Consider the following 15,853-nt stretch of genomic DNA (forward strand, 5'->3'; position numbering starts at 1 on the left):
GATTCAGAGGTTGGTCTGTAAGGATGCACCATAGTAGCACAACCATGTCTGCAGTGAAGGAGGACTCATGAGTGCTTGGAAAGACGTAATGGGACATGATCTGTGCCCATACGCGGGCCTCTGATGAGCGGATAATTTATATGCTTTTTGACATTGTTTTTAGTATATTTTTAGTAGAATCTAGTTACTTTTAGGGATGTTTTCATTAGTTTTTATGTTAAATTCACATTTTTGGACTTTACTATGAGTTTGTGTGTTTTTCTGTGATTTCAGGTATTTTCTGGCTGAAATTGAGGGACTTGAGCAGAAATCAGATTCAGAGGTTGAAGAAGGACTACTGATGCTGTTGGATTCTGACCTCCCTGCACTCAAAATGGATTTTCTGGAGCCACAGAACTCGAAATGGCGCGCTTCCAATTGCGTTGGAAATTAGACATCCAGGGCTTTCCATCAATATATAATAGTCTATACTTTGGCCAAGAATAAACGATGCAAACTGGCGTTCAACGCCAGCTCTCTGCCCAATTCTGGCGTCCAGCGCCAGAAAAGGATCCAAAACCAGAGTTGAACGCCCAAACTGGCACAAATACTGGCGTTCAACTCCAAGAAGGATCTCTACACGTGCAACACTCAAGCTCAGCCCAAGCACACACCAAGTGGGCCCCGGAAGTGGATTTATGCATCAATTACTTATTTCTGTAAACCCTAGTAACTAGTTTATTATAAATAGGACCTTTTACTATTGTATTAGACATCTTTGGACGCCTGGTTCTTAGATCAGAGGGGCTGGCCATTCGGCCATGCCTGGACCTTTCACTTATGTAATTTTAACGGTAGAGTTTCTACACTCCATAGATTAAGGTGTGGAGCTCTGCTATTTCTCACGGATTAATGCAAAGTACTACTATTTTCTATTCAATTCATCTTGTTTCGCTTCTAAGATATTCATTCGTACTTCAATCTGAATGTGATGAACGTGACAATCATCATCATTCCCTATGAACGCGTGCCTGACAACCACTTCCGTTCTACCTTAGACTGAATGAGTATCTCTTAGATCTCCTAACCAGAATCTTCGTGGTGTAAGCTAGAATGATGGCGGCATTCAAGAGAATCCGAAAGGTCTAAACCTTGTCTGTGGTATTCCGAGTAGGATTCAATGAATGAATGACTGTGACGAGCTCCAAACTCGCGATTGCGGGGCGTTAGTGACAGATGCAAAAGGATAGTAAATCCTATTCCAGCATGATCGAGAACCGACAGATGAATAGTCGTGCCGTGACAGGGTGCGTTGACCATTTTCACTGAGAGGATAAGATGAAGCCATTGACAAGGGTGATGCCTCCAGACGATTAGCCGTGCCGTGACAGGGCATTGGATCATTTTCCCGAGAGATGACCGAAAGTAGCCATTGACAGTGGTGATGTATCACATAAAGCCAGCCATGGAAAGGAGTAAGACTGATTGGATGAAGGTAGCAGAAAAGCAAAGGTTCAGAGGAACGAAAGCATCTCCATTCGCTTATCTGAAATTCTCACCAATGAATTACATAAGTATTTCTATCCTTATTCTATTAATTATTATTCGAAAACACCATTATCAATTTATATCTGCCTAACTGAGATTTGCAAGGTGACCATAGCTTGCTTCATACCGACAATCTCCGTGGGATTCGACCCTTACTCACGTAAGGTATTACTTGGACGACCCAGTGCACTTGCTGGTTAGTTACACGGAGTTGTGAACCATGGTCTTGGCATCATATTTTTTTGGCGCCATTTCCAGGGAAAGAAAGAGCAATGAATTTTACGTAATTAAAGTATAATCACGATTCTGCGTACCAAGTTTTTGGCGCTGTTGCCGGGGATTGTTTGAGTTTGGATAACTAACGGTTCATCCTGTTGCTCAGATTAGGTAATTTTCTTTTTGTTTTCTTTTCAAAAATTTTTCAAAAATATTTCAAAATTTTCTCACCTGTTTTCGAAAAAAAAATGTTTTCAAAAATTTTATTCAAAATTTTTAAGAATGAATTCTAGTGTTTCATGAAGCATATGAAGCCTGGCTGGCTGTAAAGGCATGTCTAAATTTATTTGGACTGAGGCAGCAATTTGTTATCAAGAGCAAGCTAGTTGTTGCTAATCCACCTGCTGCTGTTCCTGATTCACCTGCTGAAGCTTGGCTGGCCATTGGCCATGTCTAGTGTTTTGGACCGGAGCTTTCATTGAAAGCTTGGCTGGCTAGTGAGCCATGTCTAATTCCTGGACTGAAGCTTTAGACTAAGAATGCAAGATTCCTGGAATTCATGTTAAAAAATTTTGGAATCCTTATTTTTTCTTTTTCATATAATTTTTGAAAAAAATCCAAAAAAAATTAGAAAATCAAAAAAATCAAAAAAATATTTTGTGTTTCTTGTTTGAGTCTTGAGTCATATCATAAGTTTGGTGTCACTTGCATATGCATCTTGCATTTTTCGAAAATATCATGCATTCATAGTGTTCTTCATGATCTTCAAGTTGTTCTTGGTAAGTCTTCTTGTTTGATCTTGATGATTTTTTGTTTTGTGTTGTATGGTGTTTTTCATATGCATTCTTGAATTCTTAGTGCGTAAGCATTAAAGAATCCTAAGTTTGGTATCTTGCATGTTTTCTTTGCATTAAAAATTTTTCAAAATTGTGTCTATGATGTTCATCTTGACATTCAAAGTGTTCTTGGTGTTCATCTTGACATTCATAGCATTCTTGCATACATTCATTGTTTTGATCTATAACTTTCATGCATTGCATCATTTTTCTTGTTTTTCTCTTTCATCATAAAAATCCAAAAAATCAAAAAAAAAATATCTTTCTCTTTTTCTCTCATCAAATTCGAAAATTGAGTTGACTTTTTCAAATTTTTTTAAAAATCAAAGTTGTTTCTTATGAGTCAAATCAAATTTTCAATTTGAAAATCCTATCTTTTCAAAAATCTTTTTCCAAAAATCAAATCTTTTTCAAAATTCTTAGTTATTTTCGAAAATTCCAAAAATATTCTTCAAAAATATTTTTCTTATTTTTATATCAAATTTTCGAAAATAACATAATCAATTAATGTTTTGATTCAAAAATTTGAAGTTTGTTACTTGCTTGTTAAGAAAGATTCAAACTTTAAGTTCTAGAATCATATCTTGTGATTTCTTATGAATCAAGTCATTAATTGAGATTTTAAAAATCAAATCTTTTTCAAAACTAATTTCTAAAATATCTTCTTATCTTACCTTTTTCAAAAATCTAATTTCAAAATATCTTTTCCAACTCCCTAACTTCTTATCTTTTCAAAATTTGTTTCAACTAACTAACTAACTTTTTGTTTGTTTCTTAACTTTTTCAAAACTACCTAACTAACCCTCTCTCTCTAATTTTCGAAAATATCTTCCCTCTTTTTCAAAATTTCTTTTTATTAACTAATTATTTTTATTTTTGATTTTAAAAAAAATTTCGAAAAAAAATACTAACCTTTTTCAAAAACTATTTTCGAAAATCACTAACTCTTTTCAAAAATTATTTTCAAAAATTCTCCCTCTCCCATCTTTTTCTATTTATTTATTCATCTACTAACATCTCATCTCACATCTCTGCCCTCCTCACAGTTGTGTTTCTTTCTTTACATTACATTCTTTGTCTCCCTCTCTTCTTCTACTCACACAGGGATCCCTATACTGTGGTATAAAGGATCTCTATTATTATTATTATTTTTCTGTGCCCTCTTCTTTGTCATATGAGCAGGAGCAAGGATAAGAACATTTATGTGGAAGCAGATCCAGAACCTGAAAGGACTCTGAAAAGAAAACTAAGAAAAGCTAAAATACAACAATCCAGAGATAACCTTTCAAAAATTTTCGAACAGGAAGAGGAGATGGCAGCCGAAAATAATATAATGTAAGGAAGATGCTTGGTGACTTTACTGCACCTAATTCCAATTTACATGGAAGAAGCATCTCCATTCCTGCCATTGGAGCAAACAACTTTGAGCTGAAACCTCAATTAGTTTCTCTGATGCAGCAGAACTGCAAGTTTCATGGACTTCCATCTGAAGATCCTTTTCAGTTCTTAACTGAATTCTTGCAGATATGTGATACTGTTAAGACTAATGGAGTAGATCCTGAAGTCTACAGGCTCATGCTTTTTCCTTTTGCTGTAAGAGACAGAGCTAGATTATGGTTGGATTCTCAACCCAAAGACAGCCTGAACTCTTGGGATAAGCTGGTCACGGCTTTCTTAGCCAAGTACTTTCCTCCTCAAAAGCTGAGCAAGCTTAGAGCTGATGTTCAAACCTTCAGACAGAAAGAAGGTGAATCCCTCTATGAAGCTTGGGAAAGATACAAACAGTTGACCAAAAAGTGTCCTTCTGACATGCTTTCAGAATGGACCATCCTGGATATATTCTATGATGGTTTATCTGAGCTATCAAAGATGTCACTGGACACTTCTGCAGGTGGATCCATTCACCTAAAGAAAACGCCTGCAGAAGGTCAAGAACTCATTGACATGGTTGCTAATAACCAGTTCATGTATACTTCTGAAAGGAATCCTGTGAGCAATGGGACGCCTATGAAGAAGGGAGTTCTTGAAGTTGATACTCTGAATGCCATATTGGCTCAGAATAAAATATTGACTCAGCAAGTCAATATGATCTCTCAGAGTCTGCATGGAATGCAAGCTGCATCCAACAGTACTCAAGAGGCATCTTCTGAAGAAGAAGCTTATGATCCTCAAAACCCTGCAATAGCAGAGGTAAATTACTTAGGTGAACCTTATGGAAACACCTATAACTCATCATGGAGAAATCATCCAAATTTCTCATGGAAGGATCAAAAGCCTCAACAAGGCTTTAATAATGGTGGAAGAAACAGGTTTAACAACAATAAACCTTTTCCATCATCCACTCAGCAACAGACAGAAAACTCTGAACAAAATACTTCTAATTTGGCAAACTTAGTCTCTGATCTGTCTAAGGCCACTGTAAGTTTCATGAATGAAACAAGATCTTCCATTAGAAATCTGGAAGCACAAGTGGGCCAGCTGAGTAAAAGGATCACTGAAATCCCTCCTAGTACTCTCCCAAGCAATACAGAAGAGAATCCAAAAGGAGAGTGCAAGGCTATTGACATAAGCACCATGGCCGAACCCAAAGAAGGAGAGGAGGACGTGAATCCCAAGGAGGAAGACCTCCTGGGACATCCAGTGATCAATAAGGAGCTTCCCTCTAAGGAACCAAAGGACTCTGAGGCTCATCTAGAGACCATAGAGATTCCATTGAACCTCCTTATGCCCTTCATGAGCTCTGATGAGTATTCCTCTTCTGAAGAGAATGAGGATGTTACTGAAGAGTAAACTGCCAAGTTTCTTGGTGCAATCATGAAGCTAAATGCCAAATTATTTGGCATTGATGCTTGGGAAGTTGAACCTCCCTTGTTCATCAATGAACTAAGTGATCTGGATCAACTGACATTGCCTCAGAAGAGACAGGATCCTGGAAAGTTCATAATACCTTGTACTATAGGCACCATGATCTTTAAGGCTCTGTGTGACCTTGGTTCAAGGATAAACCTCATGCCCCCTCTCTGTAATAGAGAAACTGGGAATCTATGGGGTGCAAGCTGCTAAAATCTCATTAGAGATGGCAGACAATTCAAGAAAATAGGCATATGGACAAGTAGAGGACGTATTAGTAAAGGTTGAAGGCCTTTACATCCCTGCTGATTTCATAGTCCTGGATACTGGAAAGGAAGAGGATGAATCCATCATCCTAGGAAGACCTTTCCTGGCCACAGCAAGAGCTGTGATTGATGTTGACAGAGGTGAACTAGTCCTTCAATGGAATGAGGACTCCCTTGTGTTTAAAACTCAAGGATCTCTCTCTGCAACCATGGAGAGGAAGCATGAAAAGCTTCTCTCAAAACAGAGTCAACCCAAGCCCCCACAGTCAAACTCTAAGTTTGGTGTTGGGAGGCCACAACCAAACTCTAAGTTTGGTGTTGAACTCCCATATCCAAACTCTAAGTTTGGTGTTGGAGAGTTTCAACAATGCTCTGAACATCTGTAAGGCTCCATGAGAACCCACTGTCAAGCTATTGACATTAAAGAAGCGCTTGTTGGGAGGCAACCCAATTTCTATTTATCTAACTCTATTTTTTCTTAGTTATATGTCTTTGTAGGTTCATGATCATGTGGAGTCACAAAATAAATATAAAAATTGAAAACGGAATCAAAAACAGCAGAAGAAAAATCACACCCTAGAGGAGCATCTGTCTGGCGTTCAGCGCCAGAACAGAGCATGGTTTTGGCGCTGAACGCCCAAAATGGGCAGCTTCTGGGCGATGAACGCCAGAACAGGCATAGTTCTGGCGTTCAACGCCAGAAATGGCACACAAATGGGCGTTGAACGCCCAAAATGGCCACCAACCTGGCGCTGAACGCCCAGAGTTGTGTGCAAAGGCATTTTTACATGCCTAATGGGTGCAAGGATGTAAATCCTTGAACACCTCAGGATCTGTGGACCCCACAGGATCCCTACCTACCTCCACTCACTTCTTCTCACCACTCTCTTTCACACAACCCCATAAACACTCTTCCCCAAAAACCCTTCACCAATCACCTCAAACTCTCCTCCCCATCACCTCTTCACCACTCACATCCATCCACTCTTCCCCATAAACCTACCTCATAAACTCCACCTACCTTCAAAAATTCAAAACCAATTTCCCACCCAAACCCACCCATATGGCCAAAACCTTTCCCCCCCTCCCTTCCCTATATAAAGCCCTCAATTCTTCATCAAATTCACACAACACACCTCTCTACACCCTTCTTGGCCGAAACACTTCCCACTCTCCCTCTCCTCCATTTCTTCATCTTCTTCATCTATTCTTTCTTTTATTGCTCGAGGGCAAGCAAAATTCTAAGTTTGGTGTGGTAAAAGCATAAGCTTTTTGTTTTTCCATTACCATTGATAGCACCTAAGACCAGAGAATCCTCTAGAAAGGGGAAAGGGAAGACAAAAGCTTCCACATTCGAGTCATGGGAGATGGAAAGGTTCATCTCCAAAGCCCATCAAGACCACTTCTATGATGTTGTGGCCAAGAAGAAGGTGATCCCTAAGGTCCCTTTCAAACTCAAAAGAAATGAGTATCCGGAGATCCGACATGAAATTCAAAGAAGAGGTTGGGAAGTTCTAACAAATCCCATCCAACAAGTCGGCATCCTAATGGTTCAAGAGTTCTATGCTAATGCATGGATCACCAAGAACCATGATCAAAGTAAGAACCCGGATCCAAAGAACTATGTTACAATGGTTCGGGGGAAATACTTAGATTTTAGTCCAGAGAATGTGAGGTTGGCGTTTAACTTGCCCATGATGCAAGGAGATGAACGCCCCTACACTAGAAGGGTCAACTTTAATCAAAGGTTGGACTAAGTCCTTATGGACATATGTGTGGAAGGAGCTCAATGGAAGATTAATTCCAAAGGCAAGCCGGTTCAACTAAGAAGATTGGACCTCAAGCCTGTGGCTAGAGGATGGTTGGAGTTCATTCAATGCTCAATCATTCCCACTAGCAATCGATCTGAAGTCACTGTGGATCGGGCCATCATGATTCATAGCATCATGATTGGAGAGGAAATAGAAGTTCATGAAGTCATCTCTAATAAACTCTACAAAATAGCCGAAAAGTCATCCCCCATGGCAAGGCTAGCTTTTCCTCATCTTATCTGCCATCTATGTTACTCAGCTGGAGCTTTCATAGAAGGAGACACTCCTATTAAGGAAGAGAAGCCCATCACTAAGAAAAAGATGGAGCAAGCAAGAGAGCCCATTCATGGAGCTCAAGAGGCGTATGAAGCTCATCACCATGAGATCCCGGAAATGCCTCAAATGCACTTTCCTCCACAAAACTATTGGGAGCAAATCAACACCTCCCTAGAAGAATTAAGTTCCAACATGGGACAATTAAGGGTGGAACATCAAGAGCACTCCATCATGCTCCATGAAATAAGAGAAGATCAAAAGGCAATGAGGGAGGAGCAACAAAGACAAGGAAGAGACATAGAAGAGCTCAAGGACATCATTGGTTCCTCAAGAAGGAAACGCCACCATCACTAAGGTGGATTCATTCCTTGTTCTTATTTCTTCTGCTTTTCGTTTTTTTTTTCTATGTTATGTGCCTAATTGTGTTTGTGTCTTCATTACATGATTATTAGTAGTTAGTAACTTTGTCTTAAAGTTATGAATGTCCTATAAATCCATCACCTCTCTTAAAATAAAAAAATGTTTTAATTCAAAAGAACAAGAAGTACATGAGTTTTGAATTTATCCTTGAACTTAGCTTAATTATATTGATGTGGTGACAATGCTTCTTGTTTTCTGAATGTATGCTTGAACAGTGCATATGTCTTTTGAAGTTGTTGTTTAAGAATGTTAAATATGTTGGCTCTTGAAAGAATGATGAATAGGAGACATGTTATTTGATAATCTGAAAAATCATAAAAATGATTCTTGAAGCAAGAAAAAGCAGCAAAGAACAAAGCTTACAGAAAAAAAAAAGAAAAAAATATATATAGGCAAAAAAAAATAGAAAGAAAAAGCAAGCAGAAAAAGCCAAAGCTCTTAAAACCAAGAGGCAAGAGCAAAAAGCCAATAACCCTTAAAACCAAAAGGCAAGGGCAAATAAAAAGGATCCCAAGGCTTTGAGCATCAGTGGATAGGAGGGCCTAAAGGAATAAAATCCTGGTCTAAGCAGCTAAACCAAGCTGTCCCTAACCATGTGCTTGTGGCGTGTAGGTGTCAAGTGAAAACTTGAGAGTGAGCGGTTAAAGTCAAGGTCTAAAGCAAAAAAAAGAGTGTGCTTAAGAACCCTGGACACCTCTAATTGGGGACTTTAGCAAAGCTGAGTCACAATCTGAAAAGGTTCACCCAATTATGTGTCTGTGGCATTTATGTATCCGGTGGTAATACTGGAAAACAAAGTGCTTAGGGCCACGGCCAAGACTCATAAAGAAGCTGTGTTCAAGAATCATCATACTGAACTAGGAGAATCAATAACACTATCTGAACTCTGAGTTCCTATAGATGCCAATCATTCTGAACCACAATGGATAAAGTGAGATGCCAAAACTATTCAAGAGGCAAAAAGCTATAAGTCCCGCTCATTTGAATGGAGCTATGTTTCATTGATAGTTTGGAATTTATACTATATTCTCTTCTTTTTATCCTATTTGATTTTTAGTTGCTTGGGGACAAGCAACAATTTAAGTTTGGTGTTGTGATGAGCGGATAATTTATACGCTTTTTGACATTGTTTTTAGTATATTTTTAGTAGAATCTAGTTACTTTTAGGGATGTTTTCATTAGTTTTTATGTTAAATTCACATTTCTGGACTTTACTATGAGTTTGTGTGTTTTTCTGTGATTTTAGGTATTTTCTGGCTGAAATTGAGGGACTTGAGCAGAAATCAGATTCAGAGGTTGAAGAAGGACTACTGATGCTGTTGGATTCTGACCTCCCTGCACTAAAAATGGATTTTCTGGAGATACATAACTCGAAATGGCGCGCTTTTAATTGCGTTGGAAAGTAGACATCCAGGGCTTTCCAGAAAAATATAATAGTCTATACTTTGGCCAAGAATAGACGACGCAAACTGGCGTTCAACGCCAGCTCTCTGCACAATTCTGGCGTCCAGCGCCAGAAAAGGATCCAAAACCAGAGTTGAACGCCCAAACTGGCACAAATACTGGCATTCAACTCCAAGAAGGACCTCTACACGTGCAACACTCAAGCTCAGCCCAAGCACACACCAAGTGGGCCTCGGAAGTGGATTTATGCATCAATTACTTATTTATGTAAACCCTAGTGACTAGTTTATTATAAATAGGACCTTTTACTATTGTATTAGACATCTTTGGACGCCTGGTTCTTAGATCAGAGGGGCTGGCCATTCGGCCATGCCTGGACCTTTCACTTATGTAATTTTAACGGTAGAGTTTCTACACTCCATAGATTAAGGTGTGGAGCTCTGCTGTTTCTCAAGGATTAATGCAAAGTACTACTATTTTCTATTTAATTCATCTTGTTTCGCTTCTAAGATATTCATTCGTACTTCAATCTGAATGTGATGAACGTGACAATCATCATCATTCCCTATGAACGCGTGCCTGACAACCACTTCCGTTCTACCTTAGACTGAATGAGTATCTCTTAGATCTCCTAACCAGAATCTTCGTGGTGTAAGCTAGAATGATGGCGGCATTCAAGAGAATCCGGAAGGTCTAAACCTTGTCTGTGGTATTCCGAGTAGGATTCAATGAATGAATAACTGTGACGAGCTCCAAACTCACGATTGCGGGGCGTTAGTGACAGACGCAAAAGGATAGTAAATCCTATTCCAGCATGATCGAGAACCGACAGATGAATAGCCGTGCCCTGACAGGGTGCGTTGACCATTTTTACTGAGAGGATAAGATGAAGCCATTGACATGGGTGATGCCTCCAGACGATTAGCCGTGCCATGACAGGGCATTGGATCATTTTCCCGAGAGATGACCGAAAGTAGCCATTGACAGTGGTGATGTATCACATAAAGCCAGCCATGGAAAGGAGTAAGACTGATTGGATGAAGATAGCAGGAAAGCAGAGGTTCAGAGGAACGAAAGCATCTCCATTCGCTTATCTAAAATTCTCACCAATGAATTACATAAGTATTTCTATCCTTATTCTATTAATTATTATTCGAAAACACCATTATCAATTTATATCTGCCTAATTGAGATTTGCAAGGTGACCATAGCTTGCTTCATACCGACAATCTCCGTGGGATTCGACCCTTACTCACGTAAGGTATTACTTGGACGACCCAGTGCACTTGCTGGTTAGTTACACGGAGTTGTGAACCATGGTCTTGGCATCATGTTTTTTTGGCGCCATTTCCAGGGAAAGAAAGAGCAATGAATTTTACATAATTAAAGTATAATCACGATTCCGCGTACCAGCCTCCAAGGAAAGTGCGGAAGCCAAGATTCCCTTAGGGCGGGTACGGTGGTATCCGTAGATCCAACGGCTGCCAGGTAAAGCGATGACTCCGAGAACGGAGTCCCAGTCAAATTGGTATCTCTGGCGCTGAAGGGTGGCTTTTTGAAAAGCGTCCATTCCTGCTGGAATAGGGGGAAGACTTAGAGCTTGCTGAATGGCCTCTTCTGTGATGGAGACTTGCTTCTGCCGGACATAAACAGACTGCAGGGTCGATATGTAGAAGTCGGAGTAGAACTCAACTACCCAAGAGAGATTGACCTGCCTCGGCTGTCTCCGTAAGAAACCCCATTGTCTTCGCTCAATTTGCGGCTCAACAAAGGCGGCAATATTGGACGGGAGGATAAGAAGGTATTCATTGTTATAGTTCCTTTCTGCTAGGATAGGGAACATCTGCTCACAGTAGCGATTGGGAAATTGCGCAGTGTCCTTTGCTGGAAAGGCTTTCTCCTTGTCGTCCACCTTTATTATCCTCTTAACTCTTTTTGTTGAGGGCTTGACTGCTGTTGAAGAAGGCTCTGCCACTAATGCTCTTTTAGTTCCTCTTCTTGCTGGTGGTTTGGAAGTAGCTTTCTCTTTTCCTTTCTTGGTGGCCATCCTGAAAGAAGAGAAGAGAAAGGAAATTAAATTCAAAGAGATAAAGCAAGGAAGAGGGTATTGTAAGTGATAGTCAATGCACAATAAAGATAAATGGCATTAACACATGGTCCGGATTACATGTGAAAAGCTCATCAATGGAGATATAGCAAGTGCATGTAGGACAATGGAATGCAAGAGGTTTATTGGCATGCAGGCAAAGGCATGAGTAGCATATATCAAACATTCAATGTCCAGTTTAGATTACCATTTGTAACAAACTATCACGTTTGTATTGACAATTAAATCTAATTAATAAAATAATAAGGAAAATTTGTGAAAAGTAAGCATTGAATAGTATAGCAACATAGAGAGGTGCATAATGCCACATGAGCTTTTTCACAAACATATAGCATGCATGGTAAATAGGGTATAGAAAATATGAAGATAAACATGCAAGCAATCCCTTAAATAGGAGAAAAATAATTGTCAAACAATGTGCAATAATCCACAAGCATATAATGGGGGATGATGACTCAAAAGGTTTCTAACACCACGTAAAAGGAAAAGAAGAAGAAGAAAAATAAAAGTTTGAAAAGAAAAAAGAAAAGAAAAAGAAAATAATAATATATATACATAATAGAATACGAATGATAGAAAAGAGAAGAAGGAAGAAGAAGGTAAAACCTTGTTAATAGAGGAGAGAGAGAGAGAGAGAGTGAGATAGAAAGGGGAAGGGGGAAAAGAAGAAAGAAGGGGGGAAAAGAAAAATTAGGATTTGGAGGAAAGAAAGATAAGATAATTTGGCAATTGGGGTTTAGCTGTGCAGCACATGCGACGTGGCCGCCTGGGGCACGCGTTCGCGTGGGGACGCGTCAGGGAAGGGGACGCGATCGCGTCGGTCACGCGGTCGCGTGACCTGTGTTGCGCTGCTGGCGCGAGTGCGGCCTCGCTCCAGCACAACTCTCTGTTCGATTCATTTTAATTGCCAAAATTGGGTGACGCGATCGCGTGGGTCATGCGATCGCGTGAGTGTGCGTCAGAAAGTAATTGACGCGGCCGTGTCAGCGATGCGGTCGCGTGACAAGGATTGTGCTTCCAGCACCAATCCAGCACCACTCTCGCACAATATAGCATTGTGCACCCTTTTACGTCGAAAATGCAGGGCACACGGCCGCGTGGGGCACACGGTCGCGTGGGAGGCTATGATTCCCATTCGACGCGAACGCGTCAGGGACGCGGTCGCGTGGGTCAATTTGTGCCATTGGCACGACTCCAGCGCTCCTTCTGCGTAACTTTCTGTTCATTTTTATTTTTCTTTACTCCCCCTGCCACGCGGACGCGTCGCTGGTGCGATCGCGTCGCGCGGCGAAAATTTTCTTTTTTTTTAGGGGAAGATATGTAATTGAAAGAGCACGAAAGCACTAATAAAGAGAAGAGTTATTAAAGAAGAAAAACTAAGAGTGAAGAAAAGAACGATCATACCGCGGTGGGTTGTCTCCCACCAAGCACTTTGCTTTTACGTCCGTAAGTTGGACGCTCCAATAGCTCAATCTGCTGCGATGTGGGGATCTTCCAGGCGGAAGATCTCAAGCTCCTTATTTTTCTGCACTTTCTCACCATGGTACAGCTTCAGGCGGTGTCCATTAACCTTAATAAGTTCAGGGCTTGAAGGATGGCTTAGGTGATAGACTCCGTACGGTTCAGCCTTCTCTACTCTATATGGACCTTCCCATTTTGATCTCAACTTACCGGGCATGAGCCTCAGTCGAGATTTGTAAAGGAGAACAAAATCTCCAGGTTGGAACTCTCTCTTCTTGATGTTTTGATCATGCACAGCTTTCATCTTTTCCTTGTATATTCTGGAGTTCTCATAAGCTTCCAGGCGAAGGTTCTCCAGATCCTGCAGTTGCAACTTTCTTTCAGTTCCAGCATTCTCAATTCCCATGTTGCACTCCTTAACTGCCCAGAAGGCTCTGTGTTCTATTTCAACTGGGAGATGGCAAGCTTTTCCATAAATCAAGCAGAAGGGACTCATCCCAATGAGTGTCTTGTATGCTGTTCTGTATGCCCACAATGCATCTTGTAGTCTGGTGCTCCAGTCTTTTCTGAGGCTTTACTATCTTTTGCAAGATACGCTTAATTTCTCTGTTTGACACCTCGGCTTGCCCATTAGTTTGGGGATGGTAAGCTGTTGCAACTTTATGGATTATCCCATACTTTTTCATCAAGCCTGTTAGTCTCCTGTTACAAAAATGGGTGCCTTGATCGCTCACGATCGCTCGTGGTGATCCAAAGCGGCATATAATATGGTTTCTCACAAAGGAAACAACAGTGTTAGCATCATCAGTGCGGGTAGAAATTGCTTCCACCCATTTGGAAACATAATCCACAGCTAACAATATATAAAAATATCCACTAGAATTTGGAAATGGACCCATGAAGTCAATGCCCCATACATCAAAAATTTCACAGAAAAGCATATATTGTTGAGGCATCTCATCCCTCTTGGATATGTTACCAAATTTCTGGCATGGGTGACAAGATTTACAAAACTCAGCGGCATCTCTAAAAAGAGTAGGCCACCAGAATCCGCAGTCTAAGATCTTTCTAGCTGTTCTTTGAGGGCCAAAGTGTCCTCCACTCTCAGATGAGTGACAGGCCTCTAAAATGGACTAGAATTCTGATTGAGGTACACAACGTCTAATTATCTGGTCAGCGCCACATCTCCACAAATATGGGTCATCCCATATATAATATTTAGACTCGCTTTTCAGCTTGTCTCTTTGATGTTTAGAAAAATGTAGAGGAAATGTGCGGCTAACTAAATAATTAGCAACAGGTGCATACCAAGGGACTACCTCAGATACTGCTTGCAGGTTGTCAAAAGGAAAATTATCATCTATAGGAGTAGAATCATCCTTAATATGTTCAAGGCGACTCAAGTGGTCCGCTACTAAATTTTGATTACCACTCCTATCCTTTATTTCTAAATCAAATTCTTGTAATAGCAGTATCCAACGTATAAGTCTTGGTTTGGATTCCTTTTTAGCTAATAAATACTTTAGAGCTGCATGGTCCGAATACACTACTACTCTAGTACCAAGTAAATAAGCTCGGAATTTATCCAGAGCGAAAATAATAGCAAGTAGCTCTTTCTCAGTAGTAGTATAATTGGACTGGGCAGTGTCTAAAATCTTAGACGCATAGGCAATAACAAAAGGATCCTTACCTTCACGCTGAGCCAGCACTGCTCCTACTGCATGGTTGGAAGCATCGCACATGATCTCAAACGGCTGGCTCCAGTCGGGTCCTCTCACAATTGGGGCTTGAGTTAGAGCAGTCTTCAGCTTATCAAATGCTTGTTTGCAATCTTCACTGAACTCGAACTCAATGTCCTTCTGCAGTAATCTGGATAAGGGAAGTGCCACCTTACTAAAGTCTTTAATAAATCTCCTGTAGAAACCTGCATGGCCAAGGAACGAACGAACTTCCCTCACAGAAGAGGGGTAAGGTAAACTAGAAATAACATTCACCTTTGCTGGGTCTACAGAAATGCCATTATTAGATACCACATGTCCTAATACAATCCCTTGTTTAACCATAAAGTGGCATTTTTCGAAATTCAATACAAGGTTTGTATTAACACATCTATCTAATACTCTAGATAATCCATCTAAGCAAAGGTTAAAAGAATCACCATAAATGCTAAAATCGTCCATAAAAACTTCCATACAGTCCTCAATAAGATCAGAGAAAAGGCTCATCATGCACCTTTGGAAAGTAGCTGGTGCATTGCACAAGCCAAAGGGCATTCTCTTATAAGCATAAGTCCCAAAAGGACATGTAAAAGTAGTCTTTTCCTGATCCTCAGGAGCTATATGAATTTGGAAATAACCTGTGTAACCATCTAGAAAGCAATAATGCGATTTACCTGACAGGCGATCCAGCATTTGATCAATGAATGGAAGTGGGTAGTGATCCTTACGAGTAGCTTGGTTGAGACGCCTGTAATCAATGCAGACTCTCCAAGCATTCTGAACTCTAGTTGCTATGAGCTCTCCATGCTCATTCTTCACTGTAGTGACTCCAGATTTCTTGGGCACCACTTGTACTGGGCTTACCCATTCACTGTCTGAAATGGGATATATGATACCGGCCTCCAATAGTCTGGTCACTTCCTTTTTGACAATTTCCAAGATGGTGGGATTCAATCTTCTC

At 40.3% G+C, this 15,853-nt stretch overlaps 1 non-coding gene across 1 annotated transcript; it reads right to left on the reverse strand.

Annotated features, from left to right (window-relative positions):
- Positions 1–4,286: 4,286 nt before the first annotated feature.
- LOC148568270 (small nucleolar RNA R71) lies at positions 4,287–4,394 on the reverse strand. The gene has a single exon (XR_015881832.1). It is a non-coding gene; the product is annotated as a small nucleolar RNA R71 (small nucleolar RNA).
- Between the last annotated feature and the right edge of the window lie 11,459 nt (positions 4,395–15,853).

The sequence above is a fragment of the Arachis ipaensis genome, chromosome B4 (assembly GCF_059453495.1).
Source record: "Arachis ipaensis isolate K30076 ecotype BB chromosome B4, ASM5945349v1, whole genome shotgun sequence".
In the NCBI taxonomy this organism is placed as follows: domain Eukaryota; kingdom Viridiplantae; phylum Streptophyta; class Magnoliopsida; order Fabales; family Fabaceae; genus Arachis; species Arachis ipaensis.